The sequence below is a fragment of the Panthera onca genome, chromosome B2, assembly GCF_046562875.1.
Source record: "Panthera onca isolate mPanOnc1 chromosome B2, mPanOnc1 haplotype 2, whole genome shotgun sequence".
NCBI classification, from domain to species: Eukaryota; Metazoa; Chordata; class Mammalia; order Carnivora; family Felidae; genus Panthera; species Panthera onca.
Genome location: NC_138343.1, coordinates 39,689,069 through 39,705,575, shown reverse-complemented (window position 1 = coordinate 39,705,575; position 16,507 = coordinate 39,689,069).

Below are 16,507 nucleotides of genomic sequence, written 5' to 3'. Positions count from 1 at the left end.
TGTGTGTATTTGTCATCTACCTTTTTTCTTTGGTAAAGTGTCTGTTCAAATCTTTTGCCCATTTTTATTGGGTTTCTTTTCTTTTTATTGAGTTTTGAGAGTTCCTTATTTATTCTACATACAAGTCCTTTACCAGATGTGAATTGCTAATATTTTATACCAGTCTGTGGCTTAACTTTTCATTCTCTTTGTGTGTCTTTTGAATAGCCAGAGTTCTTAATTCTGATGAGGCTGAATTTATCAATTTTTTCTTTTATGGTTCATGCGTTTTTGTTTGTCCTGAGAAGTATTTACCAGACCCAAAGTCGTGAAGATTTTTATCTTATGTTTTCTCTTGAAATTTTTATAGCTTTAGGTTTTATATTTAGGCCAATGATCCTAATTAACTCAATTAAATTGAGTTAATTTTTAAAAAATGTTTAAATGTTTATTTATTTTTGAGAGAGAGAGAGAGTAGGCAGGAGAGGGGCAGAGAGAGAGGGAGACACAGAATCTGAAGTAGGCTGCAGGCTCTGAGCTGTCAGCACGTAGTCTGATGTGGGGCTCGAGCTCACAACTTGAGCCGAAGTCGGACGTTTAACCGACTAAGCCACCCAGGTGCCCCTTGAGTTAATTTTTAAATATAGTGCAAGATATAGGTCGACATTTATTTTTTTACAGAAAAAATGGTCAAAAAATTGTTTTGTTCCAGCATCCCTTGTTGAAAAGATGATCCATGTCTTGGCACCTTTAAAGTCTGAACTGCTTTGGCACTTTGTTGAAAATGAATTGGCCATACGTGTCAATTTCTGGACTTTCTATTCTGTTCCATTGATCTGTTTGGCTGTCAGTTCCATCAATCAATTTGTTTGCCTTGGTCACTGTAGATTTATATCAGATAGTGTAAGTCTCCAAACTGTCCTTCTTTTGCAAAGTGGTTTTGGCTATTCTAAGCCATTTTTTTCTCTATACGAATTTTATTTTTATTTTTTATTTTACAGAGAGAGAGAGAGAGCAAGAGCATAAGCAGGGGAGGAGACAGAGGGAGAGAGACTGGGAATCCCAAGCAGGCTCTGCACCGTCAGCACAGAGCCTGATGAGGGGCTCAATGCCATGACCCTAGGATCATGACTTGGGCTGAAATCAAGAGTTGGGAGTCTCAACCAACTGAGCCACCCAGGAGCCCCGCTCTCATATGAATTTAAGTTTTTTTTAACGTTTATTTATTTTTGAGAGAGAAAGAGAGAGAGAGAGAGAGAGAGAGAGAGAGAGAGAGATACAGAGTGTGAGTGGGGGAGGGGCAGAGAGAAGGAGACACAGAATCTGAAGCACCTCCAGGCTCTGAGCTGTCAGCACAGAGCCCGACTCGGGTCTCGAACCCACAAGCCGTGAGATCATGACCTGAGCTGACACTTAACCGACTGAGCCATCCAGGCGCCCCACCATATATGAATTTTAGTATCAGCTTGTCAATTTCCACATAAAAGCCTGCTAGACTAGGCTTTGACTGGGATTACACTGAATCTATAGATCAATTTTGGGGGAGAATTGACAGTCTCACAATATTGAGTTTTCTGATCCATGGACACAGTATAACCTTCCATTTCTTCTTTGATTTCTCTCACAATGTATTTTAATTTTGCAGTGTACTAGTCTTGTGAATCTTTTGTTAGATTTATCACTAAGCATTTCATAGTTTTCAATGCTATTATAAATGTGTTTTTGGTAATTTTGGATTGACTAGAGGTTTATCAGTTTTATTGGATTTTTCTTAAGAAATCAGCTTTTGGCTTTATTCATTTTCTTTATTGTTTTCTATTTTTTATTCCATTGATTTCTGCTCTGTTCTTTTTTTTTAAAAACAGGATGCCTCTGCAACTTTATTTATTTATTTATTTATTTATTTATTTTTCAAAGTAAGCTCCTAGGACCAATGTGGAGCTTGAACTCATGACCCTGACATTGAGAGTTGCATGCTCCACTGACTGAGCCAGCCAGATGCCCCAGTTCTCTGTTCTTTATTCTTTCCTTTCTTCTGCTTATTTCAGGTTTCCTTTGCTTTTTTCTAGTTCCCTTGGGTAGGAGTTCTGATCACTGATTTGAAATCTTTCTTTTCTACTAAAGACAGGTAGTGGCATAAATTGTCCTGTAAGAACTGTTTTAGCTGCATCCTACAAATGTTGACATGTGTTTTCATTTGCATTCAGTTCAGAATATTTCCTGAAGTGTGGTGGTGGTGGTGGTGGTGGTGGTGATGGTGGTGATGAGGTTAGGAAGCCGTGAGAGGGCCTCCCTCCTTCCTGGCTCCAGGCTGGTTTCATGGGCTTGGCCTCCTCTGCACTATGCTTTCTGCCTTCTGGGCCGCACAGCTGGACGCTCTGCCGTGGACTTCAATCCTGTCAGCTCAGGTCAGGTCTGGAAGGAGCAGCAGCTCAGATTCCCAGAAGTGTGGGGTGCCAGGCTGAAAGGCTATACAGTGAGGAACTTTCAGAGGATCATTGTGGGAAGCTCAGGAACGTGCAGATACAGATGGGTAGTCCTTCAGGGACTCTGAGCTTCTGGTACCACGATGTCAGCAGGTGGCATGAAAATGATCTCTGGGGGCCTGCATTCTTCCAAGGGGAGAGGATCTGATGGGGCCAGTTGGCCATTGTGTCTATCATTTGCCTGTTTGTCCTCAGATCCATTCCTTTTCCTTACTCTGTTCTGCTCTGCCTCACAGGGATGATGGCCTTTGCTGCTCGTGTTTCTTGGGCTTCATCTTCCCTGCTGAGTTCAGCCAGTGGGGACCACTGGAAGGACATTGTGTGGCAGAAGAAAGGAAGAAGTTAGGGTATTTGTCTCCCTCTCTGTTTGCCTGGGGTGGCTTCTCCAAAGGCAGTGTGTCTTCTCTGTGCCTCCAGCTCACCCGGGCAGCCCTCCTCCACGGGCTCAGCTTCTGCCAGGCAGCCCCTGCAGTGGTTTATCTCCTTCCACATGGCCCTGGCTTCTGGGCTCTGGTAACACCACCTCCTCCTCTTTTCTCTCCATCTCTTCCTAGTGTTACTAATCTCTGGGTGCATTCCCACTGCATTGGCTTCTCAGTTCTCCCACCACCCACCAAACCCATTCCCTATATTATTTTTTAGAGAGAGAGCATGGACCCTCATGTACATGAATGCACACAAGTGGGGGAGGGGCAGAGGAAGAGAGAGAGAGAGAATCTTGAGCAGGCTCCATGCTGAGCAACACATGGCTCAATCCCACAACCCTGGGATCATGACCTCAACCGAAATCAAGAGTCAGACGCTCAATCGACTGAGCCACCCATGTGCCTCTCACCCATTCCCTGTATTAAATCTTCCCTCTAACTCTCCAAACACACTCACAATTTGCAATACTCTGAATTGTCCTATTGGTCCTGACTCACAGAGCCGTCATCCAAAATGGAGTGGCCCCTTTGGCTAGAGTTTTAGGGCAAGACCCCAAGAGATGGCTGTCTTCCTTCATGGCTCAGCCACCCATCCTGGTCCAACCAGGCATTATTAAGTTCAGGGCTGCCATAGAGTGTCCAGCTTCAAGGGGCACCATTCACCCAGAATCAGAGTGAATCATGGCCCCTGGAGGTTTTCAGTAGGAAGCCCCTCTCTGGGCCGTGGCATTGGTTTCACTCAATGTACAGTAAGGTGCACGGCAAGTTTTAGTAGAAAAGAACCACTTGGAGACTCTCTTCTTGAGGGCATAGGTTATGTCTTACACACCTGTCTTGTTATGGCTTCCCAGCAGCCTTTCCCTGCTTCTTCGGAAACAATACCCCCGCGTTGGGAAACTGTTCCTCCTTCCCTGTGTGTGGTTCTGATGAGACTCTCAGTTACTACAGGCCCTCCCCAACAGAAGTAAACAGATGACCCCCACCTGATCAATCAGTGTGTCCAATGCTCCTGGCAACAGGGATTGATCTAGGGAATGGACATATGATCCAGGAGAGCCATCAGAGTCCTCTCCTAGGATTGAAAAACTATACAAAGAGCCCTTTTCCTGTTGGGGATGTGCTGGTACCTCTGATTCCTACCTGCCGTCCTCTCTCCTCCATTCACCAATGTGGAGAAGAATCGTCTGCAATAGGAGACACTGAGGAGCCCCAGGAATCCTTATACAAGGAGTCACAGAGATGAAACAGAAGGAAGGAGAGAGAGTGAATCTTGATGGCATTGGGTCTGCTGCTTCCACTAATTGCTGAAAATCTTTCCTTAATTTTACAAATACCAGAGTGTTCCTTAGAGCTATGAGAGGCAATAAATTCCTTTGTGGCTTAAGCTGGTTTGCACAGGATTTCTGTCATTAGCATGGTAGACATAGAGCTTCTTCCTCACCAGGTAAGTGATATTTGGGGGTAACCTCTCCATTCTCCTCATAGAACAACGAATGCCAAGAGAAGGGAAGTAGATTAGTCAGTATGGGTTTTTCCCCCCAGTTTTATTGAGAAATAATTGACATACATCACTGTATGACATTCATTGTGATAGTTTGATTTATATATATTGTGAAATGATTACTGCAATAGGTTTAGCCAACACCCATGATCTCGTATAGACACAATAAAAAGAAGGAAAAAAAAAACCTTTCTTCTTGTGATGAAAACTCTTAGGATTTACTGTGTGTCCTATATATCACACAGCAGTGTTCACTACAGTCCTCATGTTGTACTTTACGTCCCTAACACTTATTTATAACTGGAGGTTTCTATCTTTTGACCACCTTCCTCCAATTCCCTCTCCCCCACCCACTGCTTCTGGTAACCACAAGTCTGATCTCTTTTTTTATGACTTTTTTTTTTTCAGATTCCACATAGAAGCGATCATAAGGTATTTGTCTTTCTCTGTCTGACTTATTTCACTTAGTGTAATGCCTTTAAGGTCCATCCATGTTCTTGCAAATGATAGGATTTCCTCATTTTTTATGGCCGAGTAATATTCCATTGTTCATATATACCGCTGCTTCTTTATCCATTCATCCATCGATGGATAGTTAAGATGTCTCCATGTTTTGGTTATTGGACATAAGGCTGCAATGAACATGGGGATGCAGATATCTTTTTGAGTTACTGTTTGTTTCCTTTGTATATATTCCCAGAAGTGGAATTGCTAGATCATAGGGAGTTAATTTTTTGAAGATCCTTCACACAGATTTCCATAGTGGCTGCACCAGTTTATAGTCCCATCAGGAGTTCACAAGGGTTCCCTTTTCTCCACACTGACCCCAGCATTTGGTATCTCTTGTCTTTTTGATGATGGCTATTCTAACAGGCATGAGGTGATATCTCATCGTGTTTTTTTAAAATTAATTAATTTAGGGGTGCTTGGGTGGCTCAGTCAGTTAAGCATCCGACTCTGGTTCAGGTCATGATCTCTTGGTTCATGAGTTCAAGTCCCACGTCAGGCTCTGTGCTGACAGCTCTGAGTCTGGAACCTGCTTCAGATTCTGTGTCTCCCTCTCTCTCTACCCCTCCCCTGCTTGTGGTCTGTCTGTCTGTCTGTCTCTCTCTCAAAAATAAACATTAAAAAATTAATTAATTGTTTTTTTTTAATTTTAGAGCAAGGGAGAGCAAGGGAGAGGGGCAGAGGGAGAGAGAGAGAGAGAGAGAGAGAGAGAGTGAGAGAGAGAGAGAGAGAGAGAGAGAGAGAATCTTAAACAGGCTCCACACTCAGGGTGGAGCCTGATGAGGGGCTGGATCTCATGACCCTGGGATCATGACCTGAGCTGAAATCAAAAGTTGGATGCTCAACCAACTGAGCCACCAGGTGCACCTCATTGTGGTTTTAATTTGCATTTCCCTAATGACTAGTGGTGTTGAGCCTGTTAATATACCTGTTAGCCTTTTGTATATCTTCTTTGTGAAAACATCTATTCAGGTCCTTAGACCACTTTTAAATTGGGTTATGTGTTTCCTTACTATTGAGTTGTGTGAGTTCTTTTTTTTTTTTAAGAGATAAAGAGAATCTTTATTTTTTTAAGGTTCATTTATTTATTTTGAGAGGGAGAGAGACAGAGAGAGGCAGAGAGAGTGGGAGAGAGAGAATCCCAGACAGGCTCCTTGCTGACAGCGTGGAGCCTGACCCAGGGCTCAATCCCTTGAGATCATGACCTGAGCTGAAATCAAGAGCTGGACGCCCAGCCAACTGAGCCATCCAGGCATCCCTGAGTCCCTGAGTTTGTGTGTGTGTGTGTGTGTGTGTGTGTGTGTTTAGTTTTATTTAAGTAATCTCTACACCCAACATGGGGCTTGAACTCACAACCCCAAGACCAAGAAATTACATGCTCCCCTGACCGAGCCAGCCAGACATCCCTAAGTTCTTGTGTGTGTTTAAAAAAATTTTTTTTAATGTTTATTTATTTTTGAGAGAGACAGAGACAGAATGCGAGTGGGTTAGGGGTAGAGAGAGAGGGAGACACAGAATCCGAAGCAGGCTCCAGGCTCTGAGCTGTCAGCACAGAGCCCAATGCGGGGCTCGAACTCATAAGCTGTGAGATCATGACCTGAGCCGAAGTCAGACGCTCAACCGACTGAGCCACCCAGGCGCCCCTTATGTGTGTGTGTTTTTAAAGTTTTATTTATTTAAGTAATCTCCACACCCAACATGGAACCCACAACCCCGAGACCAAGAAATCACAAGCTCCCTTGAGTGAGCCAGCCAGGTGCCGCTGTATGAGTTCTTTATATGTTTTGGATATTAACCCCTTATCAGATATATGGTTTACAAATATTTTTTCCCATTCCGTAGGTGGTCTTTTCACTTTGTGGATGTTTTCTCTCGCTGTGCAGCAGCTTTTTAGTTTGAGGTAGACCTGCTTATTTATTTTTTATTTTGTTGCTGTGCTTTAGATGTCATACCCAAAAAGCCATTATCGAGACCCATGTCAAGGAGATTTATTCCTATGTTTTCTTCTCGAAGTTTCATGATTTCATGTCTTACATGTAAGAGTTTAATCCATTCTGAGTGGTGTAAGATAAGGGTCTAGTTTCATTCTTTTCCATGTAAATATCCAATTATCCCAACACCGTTTATTGAAGAGACTGTATTTTCCTCCATTGGGTATTCTTGGTTCCCTTGTCAAACTTTAGTTGACCATACATGCTTGGGTTTATTTCTGGGCTCTCAATTCTGTTCCATTTTGTTTGTTTGTTTATTTGTCTGTTTTCATGCCAGTATCATTACCTTTTGATGACTATAGCTTTATAGTATAGCTTGAAATAAAGGAGTGTTCTTCTTTCTCAGGATTTCTTTGGCTATTTGGGGTCTTTCGTGGTTCCATATGAATTTCAGGAATGTTTTTTCCTACTTCTGTAAAAAATGCCATTGGAATCTTCATAGGGATTTCATTGAATCTATAGATGACTTTTGGTAGTATTGACATTTTAATAGTATTAATTCTTCCAATCCATGAACATGGGATATCTTTCATTTATTTGTGTCTTCTTTGGTTTCTTTCATCAATGTCTTATAGTTTTCAGAGTAGAGGTCTTTCACCTCTTTGGTTAAATTTATTCCTAAGTATTTTACTGTTTTCAATACTACTGTAAATGGGATTGATTTTTTTATTTCTTTTTCAGAAAATGTCCTGTTAGTGTATAGAAATGCCACTTTTTCTGTATATTAATTTTGTATACTGCACCTTTACTGAATTCATTGGTTAGATCTAACAGTTTTCGGTTGAGTCTTTAGGATTTTCTATATATAAAACCAAATCATCTGCAAACAGAGACAATTTCACCTCTTCCTTTCTAATTCTGATGCCTTTTATTCTTTTTCTTACCTGATTGTTTTAGCTAGGACTTCCAGTAATATGTTGAATAGGAGTGGTAAGAGTAGAAACCTTTGTCTTGTTTCTGATTTTAAACAAAAAGCTTCCAACCTTTCACCACTGAGTATGACGTTAGCTGTGGCTGGTCATATATGGCCTTTATAGTGTTGAGATATGTTCTTTCTATGCCCAATTTATTAAGAGCTTTTATCACGATGAATGGATAAAGAAGATGTGATACACACACACACACACACACACACACACACACACACACACACCATGGAGTATTATTCAGCAGTCAAAAAAAAAATGAAATCTTGCCATTTGCAACTATGTGGTTAGAGCTAGAGGGTATTATGCTAAGCAAAATTAGTCCGAGAAAGATAAATATCATATGACTTTACTTATATGAGGATTTTAAGATACAAAACAGATGAATGTAAAGTAAGGAAAGCAAAAAGAATATAAAAACAGGGAGGGGAATGAAACATAAGAGACTCTTAAATATGGAGAACAAACAGAATTGCTGGAGGGGTTGTGGGAGGGGGGATGGGCTAAATAGGTAAGGGGCATTAAGGAATCTACTCCTAAAATCTTGTTGCACTATATGCTAACTAACTTAGATGTAAGTTTAAAAATAAATATTATTGAAAAAAAATGATAAAAATACAGAAAGGAAAAAAAGTTTTTATCATGAGTGAATGTGTGAATGCTGAATTTTGTTAAATGCTTTTTCTGTGTCTATTGACATGATCATATGATTCTTTTCTTTGATTCTATTAACATAGTGTATCACATTGATTGATTTGTGTGTGTTGAACCATTCTCTCACCCAAAGGAAAAACTTCTTTTGATCATCATGAATGATCCTTTTAATGTGCTGTTGAATCCTGTTTGCTAGTATTTTATTAAGAACTTTTCATCAGGGTTATTAGCCTGCAGTTTCCTTTTATACTAGTATCCTTTTCTGGGTTTTGGTATTAGGATGATTCTAGCCTCATAAAATGAATTTGGGAATGAGTGTTCCCTTCTCCTCATTTTGGGGGGGAAGAGTTTGGGAAGGATTGGTGTTAATTCTTCTTTAAATGTTTGGCAAAATTCACCAGTAAAACCATCTGGTCCTGGACTTTTCTTGATCAGGAGATTTTGATTACTGATTCAATCTCTTTCCTAGTAGTTGGTCTACACAGATTTTCTGTTTCTTTCTGATTCAGTCTTCGTAAGTTATATATTTCTAAGAGTTTTCCATTTATTTTAGGTTTTCCATTTTGTTGGTATATAGGTGTTCATAAGTCAGTATGTTTTTAGCTACAAGTATTAGGAAGCCCAATTAAAGTGGCTTAAATAAGGATTACCATAGGACGATTCTCTGAACAGGTAGTATTTACAGGTAGTGTGGTGGCAGTGTTGGTTAATCAAGTGCCTCAAAAGTGTCTTAAGGAGCAGATATTTTTCTTCTTTCCACTCTAGAATTTTTTGGAGGGTGGTCTTGACCCTTAGACTGGCTCCCTTCACACTCCTAAGGTGATTCTTTCTGCCTAGGTTACATGCAGGCAACAATCACTAAGGCAGAAATGGGAATATTCTTGTCTTGTGTCCAAGAGCCTTTAGAGACTTGCCTTCAGTTCTCATTGGCAGAGATGGTATCATATGCCCTTTTCCCCCCCCAATATATGAGGTTTATTGTCAAATTGGTTTCCATACATCATATGCCCTTTTTAAAGTAAATCATTAGCAAGGGAGTGAGACCACATGATTGGCTTTGATCAATCATAATTCACTCCTTGGAGGTGAGGCCTGCTTTCATAGAAGCTCATGGCTGCTTGGAGGAGAGCGAACTAAATTAGGGATCTGTTAAAAAAAAAAAAAAGGGAAGAAGCTAATGGCTGTTGGCTAGGGTAGAAACAGCTAGCCATCCCCCAATATCCATTCTCCTTTTTTTTTTTAAATTTTTTTTAACGTTTATTTATTTTTGAGACAGAGAGAGACAGAGCATGAATGGGGGAAGGGCAGAGAGAGAGGGAGACAGAATCGGAAGCAGGCTCCAGGCTCCGAGCCATCAACCCAGAGCCCGACGTGGGGCTCGAACTCACGGACCGCGAGATCGTGACCTGAGCTGAAGTCGGACGCTTAACCGACTGAGCCACCCAGGCACCCCTCCATTTTTTTCTAAATAGTAGAAATTTCACCTGGGCATAACGAGTATGCTAGAATAAAGAGTACACTTCCCAGCATCCTTTGAGGTGGAGCATGACCATGTGACTAAGTTCTAGACAATGGGAAATTAGCAGAAGTCGCACACAGCAGCCTCCAGGAATCTTCTTTAAGAGGCATCTGTGGCATGTGCCCTTTGCTCTCTTCTTTAGTCTTTTCTCCCCTTGCTGCCAGGAATGTGGATGCCACCATACTGGACCATGAGAACAAGGGCCATAGCAGAGCAATGACCTGCAAGGAGCCTGGGGTTCCGGGAACCTCCAGGCACAGAGCGCTCTGGCAGTTCTCTACTACCATCTCCAGACTTATCTGCAGGAGGGAGAAATGAGCTTACAGCAGACACAGTCCTAATGAATAGAGGCATCTGCTATAGGAAATGGTGGCCCAGGTGTCATGTTAATAGAGAGCCTATACCGTAACCCAGGACCCCTGACTCCCTGCACAGGGCACATTCTGCTTTCCAGAAAGCAGCATGGTGAAATGGGACAAATACAGGTGTTGACGCCAGAAGTGCCGTGCCTCACTGGGGAATCAGCCTGAAAACATTAGGTAACGTCTCCACCTCCTGTTTCTCATCTGTAAAAGAGGGATCATGAGCGCTGAGCACTTGAGTGAGCCTGGCATGCTATATAGAAACTAGAGGTGCATTTTTAACAACAACCGAATGAAGATTAAATGGGCTGTGGACCCTGGTTCATAGTAAATATGGTAGCCAGCTTCCAAGATGTGGGGGACTCCGAGGCCAGGTCATAACGGACATTGTGGCTCTTGCCCCCTACTCGTGGGGGGAGTCAGCTGCCCATGGTGTGAGGACACTCAGACAGCCCTCTGGGGAATACGCACGCAAGGGCCCCTGCCAATGGCTAGCACAGACTTGCTGGCCATGTAAGGGAGCCACCATCCCGTCAAGCTCGCAGATGACCAGAGCTCTGGTCAACATTTTTTTTTTAAATTTTTTTTTTAATGTTTATTTATTTTTGAGACAGAGAGAGACAGAGCATAAACAGGGGAGGGGCAGAGAGAGAGGGAGACACAGAATCTGAAACAGGTTCCAGGCTCTGAGCTGTCAGCACAGAGCCCGACGCGGGGCTCGAACTCACGGACCGTGAGATCATGACCTGAGCCGAAGTCGGACGCTTAACCGACCGAGCCACCCAGGCGCCCCTCTGGTCAACATTTTACTGCGACCTCAAGAGAGGCCCTGATGCAGACCCCGCCTAGCTCAGGCTGTGTCCAAATTCTGACCCACAGAAACAGTGGGGAAGAATAAAGTCTTCATTATTGTTTCAAGCTGTTAGGTTTGGGTCTATTTGTCACATAACAATAGATGATAAATGCAGTACTCATTTACTAAATATTCCCTCTTCTTTTTTTTATTAAAAACTTTTAATGTTTATTTATTTTTGAGAGAGAGAGAGCGAGACAGACAGAGCATGAGCAGGAGAAGGCCAGAGAGAGAAGGAGACACAGAATCCAAAGCAGGCTCCAGGCTCTGGGCTGTCAGCACAGAACCCGACGCGGGGCTCGAATTCACGAACCGCGAGACCATGACCCGTAACCGACTGAGCCACCCAGGTGCCCCTAGTTCCCTCTTCTTTCTGGGAAGACCCTTCTCTTCTGCACTACCCTCTCCTGCCCGGTGAGAAAGGCTGTGGGGAAAAGGTGGGGCGACCCTATGGCAGCCCCCCCTACCGGCCGACCCCCTTTCTCCCAGCCAAACAGTGAATCCAGATGGGTCTGTCCGCTTGTCATGTCAAGCCCAGCGCCAGTGATGGGGCCCACCCATCCGCTCGGGCCTTACCAGTGAGAGAAAGAGTTCCTTGGCCAACTCTGCCCGCTTGCAACTCTACCCCTTTGCCAGGAAGTTTCTTCCAGCAGCGCGACTGGGCAGAGACTGCCAGAAAACTGCCGTTCCTCTGGGAACAGCCCTCAACCAGTGACTGTGGGTTTGGTGTATAAACACCTCAGCTCCCTTGAAGGCACGTGTCCTCCAAGATTGGGTGCCAGTCGCCTGCAGTGGTAACCAATTAACACACCCTTTGTCGGCTGCCTTCCCTCCTGGCCTCACTCCCTGCTCCCCGACTGATGTTTCCTGAAATCTGCTTCCGAACAAACTTGCACTCGAAGCCTTGTCTGGGGCCTGCTTCTGGGGGAACCCCACCTAGGACCCTATGGGACCCAGTCTGGGCGGAGTTAAGTTGACCTGTGAGGAGCATCTGGAAATGATCTCCTTCTCCTGATAAAAGGTGTGAGAGGAGAAGGCCTCCTTTCCCCACCTGCCTTTTTTTGTTTGGCGTGGATGCTGTGTGTGGGCTTGATGCTTGGGGCTATGGTAGCCACTTTGTGAGTGGGAGGGGAGACAGGGACCGTATGCTGAGGATGACGGAGAAGAAGGAGGGAAGCCAGGCTCCTCAGTGGCATCTTTGAGCCTCTTGACTAGCTCAGGATCACTTACCTCTGTACTTCTAGTTAAGGAGACAACGCATGTCCTTTCAGATTAAGCTGTTTATAGCCAAACGCATCCATTACTGATACATCCATTACTGATACAGGCTTGCCCCAGAGGCGTTACCATTGGAATCCACATCCCCCCGAGTATTACCATGAAGTTCCCAAAGGTAGCATGTGAGAAGGGCTAAGAGACAAGCTTGGGGTGGGGGAATGGGGAGGCCACAGGCTTGAACTCCACAGGTGGCTGAGGACCTGGTGCTGAAGATCAGGGGGTCCCAGAAGGGAGAGGGACATGTGGGCGGCAAGGACAGGGGGTGGGGAGGACAAGAAGGCACCCCCATTAATCTGGCCAGGGTGAGCATTGTTATTGTTATTATTATGGAGCATCTCAAGGCTCACGCTCATCCTGGCCTGGCCGGGGCCCCACTAATGGCCCTATAAATCCCAGCCATAAAGAGTAATGGGGGGAGACAAATGAGATAATTAGGAATAAATCTCACCGAGGTCTCTATTCAGCAGCGCCCCTGGCCAATCTTCCGAGCCATTAGCCAGCCCCTAATGAATGCCAAGCTGCCCAGAGCTGTGGAGGCTCCAGGCACCGGAGGGACCCAGAATGAGGGTCACCACTGCCCCCACAGCCCACGGCCGGTGACCTTGGGAGGAGCTGAGGGACGGGGCCTGCAGCCTGCCTGCGTGGCTTTTCTGTCTCCAGGACCTTGCGGACACTTTGCACTGTCCGCTATCTCCCCTCCACCTTCCACCCCTGCTTCTCTCTCATCAGCTGGCCGCTGTCTGCATTGTTGAGCCGTGGAAGGTCTGAGTTAGCGGGAATTGAGGGGGCCACCTGACACAACCCCACCATCTGCTCCCCCCTGCAGCCAGTCCACCCCAAGGCAGGGACCCCATCCACACCCCTCTTCCCCCAGAACAGTCCTTGGAACAGGGAGGCCCCACCCACCGCCGTCGCTGGCCGCTGTCCTGAGGGCAGTTCTCACTGCTGGCTCTCCAGCTGGCCCTCCTGCCTGGAGCCGGGAGCTCTCTCTCTGTATGTCCACCCCTCGGTCTTCCTCTGCCTGTTGGAGCCTGAGAATAAGCCTCACTCTCCTCTCAGGCTTCAGGGATTTGAAGGTCACTGTCTTTGACTTCTCTTCTCTGGCCAGATACCCTGAGCTGCACTTGAGCATTCATGTTTTCTGGCCAGGCCTCCCCTTCTGGACCTGCACGCAGTAGTCTGAGCCCATTGTGACTTCTGTTTTTTTCATCTGCCAAACCATCCCCCTTTTTTGTTACGGCACCCCTACTTCTTCGAGAAACTTCTGCTCCTGGATTCCACATGGTTCTGGAGGGGCAGCCAATTAACCCACTGTCCCTGGCCACAGAGCCCTGGCCCATCATAGCCCTCCATCCCCTGACGCGGTGACTGGCCCAGGGATGAGGAGGACCCTGGGGCCCGAGGTGGCAAAATGAGAAATGTCAGGTAGACACGGTGCATGAACACGCCTCCTTTTCCCACCCCTCCCCCCCACCCCTGACTGTCACCCTCCCCGTGTGCAGGAGGAGGGAATGAGCTTGTAACCTGGAAAGAGGCACAGCCAGAGATGGCAGGCCTTGTGGACTGTAGAGGCTGCTGCAGGGCTGGGGAAAGGTAGTAAAACCAGAAGAGGGGCAAGGAGAAGGCCGGGAGGGGGCTTTCCTCTGCAGGAGGTGAAGGGGGAAGGGATGGCTGGGTCAACAGGAGGGCTGTGCCCATGGGACCACCCCATGACGCGTCTCCACATCATTCCAGAAGGGTCAGAATATGGAGGGAAGCAACACATGGAGGTGACAAGGGGCCAGGTCCGTGATCTCTGTCCCCTCTGCTGCCCCCACGTGTAGCCTGAGGCTCCTGTCCTGCTTCTTCCCCACCCCTCACACAGGCCCAGTCCTCAGAGCCACCACACCGCCTTCCCACTGCTCAGCAATGGGGAGTGTCTGGAGCCACTCGAGAGGCTGAGGGGCCAGCCCTCGGTCCCTTACTCTCCCTGGTTGGGGAGGGGGGGTGTTGGCACATGTCCCAGGGCACGAGAGGCCGCAGGCAATCCAGCATCCAGGCTGCTTACAGGTGTCCCGTCCTGGCAGCCCCAGAGCCATGGAACGGCAGGGCGTGTGGCTGCGTCCGCCCAGCTCTGGGTACCAGCCGATTTAATTGGGATGCTAATGAAATGTGCTAAAGAATGGGGAGAAGCTGATAGCCGCTATGCAGGCAGAGGGGCGGCTGCCCAGCCCTCCCCTCATTAGCCAGCCCCTCCTTATGCTACTTGCTCCGTCATGGGGCAAAATCTTTTGAGTCTGGCACACAAGATCACCTGGTGGTCGAGGGCAACCCTGGCCAGAGACAACTGAACTTGGCCTCACCAGCTTCTCCGCCCGTCAGTGTGGTAATGCCTGTCTTGGGTTAGACGGCTCAGGACATGATGCGTGCCCAGTCAAGAAGTCTCCTGGGCCACAGGGGGCTGGTCTCCTGTTCCAACCCTGTGGTGGCCATTAGATTTCCAGAGTCTCACTGATGTCCCATTGTCTACATAAAGAAAGTAAGGCCAAGCGAAAGAGCCTCTTCCCTGGGGCCCGCAGCAGAGCTAGTGCTGGAACCCGCACCCGCGGGAGTGGACATTGGGCTCTGCAGCACAGCCCCAGGCTGACCAGGGCTGTCCGTGGCTGTGGGCTCTGAAAATGTGAAGAGCCTGAGTGCATATACATGTGGGTGTGGTGTGCATGTGAGTGCGGTACGTGTGGCTTTGCAGAACGTATGTGGGTACGTGACTGTAAGGAGAGTCTGTGTGAGTGAATGAGTGTGTGTGTGTGTGTGTGTGTGTGTGTGTGTGCTGGGGGGAGGCTGGCTGAATCCTGCCCCTGTCCCGCCCCCATCCAGCTCAGCCTCTCAGGTTTCAGCCACTGTCCTAAAGAAAACAGCCCAGAGCCTGCAGCAGGAAATCGATATTTGGATAGCAGAGGCACCTCTTCCTGCCACAGTCCCCATGAGGGGCCAGGGCCAGGGAGGGGGCCTTCCTGCCCACCTGGACCAGACCTCGAGTTGGTCGGGAGCACCCCACCCCTCCTCCCGGCCTCCCTCACATCCCTCAGACCCCAGGCTTCGGGAAGACCTGAGGTTGAGCAGGGACTGAATGGGAGCCCCCCATCATTGTCCACCCTCCTCAGGACAAAGAGCCACAGCAGTGAGAAAAATGGCACTTCTGTGGCCATGGAGGGCGATGGGGCCGCCGTGTCAAAGTCACAGCAACCCCACCTTTCAAATATTCTACAGCCACGGCTTGTTCACGGAAAAGGGCATGTTAGCGCATGTCCTTGTTTGTAGCAGAGAAATAACTGGAAGGGACTAAGCAGGAGCCGGGGAGCTGGACGGAGGCTTGTCCTTTAGTGGAACTTCAGGCCACTTTTCAGTGTGCTAGGAAGGTCCCTGGGACAAATGGTCAAGGGATAAAAACAGTGTAGGACAATGTGTCTAGAACCTTGACATCTTTGTAAAATAGAAAAGAAAGAGAGGGAGGAAGGAAGGAAGGAAGGAAGGAAGAAAATAGGTGTAAATGCTTGTATGTGCACAGGCTAGACTTCAGAGCCTTTCGTACTTTGGGCATGCAAAAACTAAGCACAAAAATTCAGATACACAGATAAATAAATGAACACTGAGGGGCCAAGCAGATGGGGTTTCTCTCTTGGCTTCCATTTTGACTATGTGACCCTGGGCAGGTCCCTTCCTCTCCGGGTCCTGAGTTTCCTATGTGGTCCTAGAGGTCGGGGAAACCTTGATGTTGGGAAAGTGAGGGCTGTGTACCTGTGCATGGGAGGCGGGGGAGGGGGGGGAGCTGGTGTAGGGGAGGCCGGGGGGGAAATCCTTCTCACCACCTCTTATTACCTCCTCCTGCTACAACTGTACCCCCCTCCCAAAGTCATGGGCTGCTCCTTCGTAGGACACTCCTTAAGAGAGTTGAGATTTCATCTGGCCCTTTTTCTGAGCTCCTTCCTTCCAGAATTCCTCCGGGCCATTCCAGCCTTTGTTCCTGGAAGCAGTGCCCACCCATTT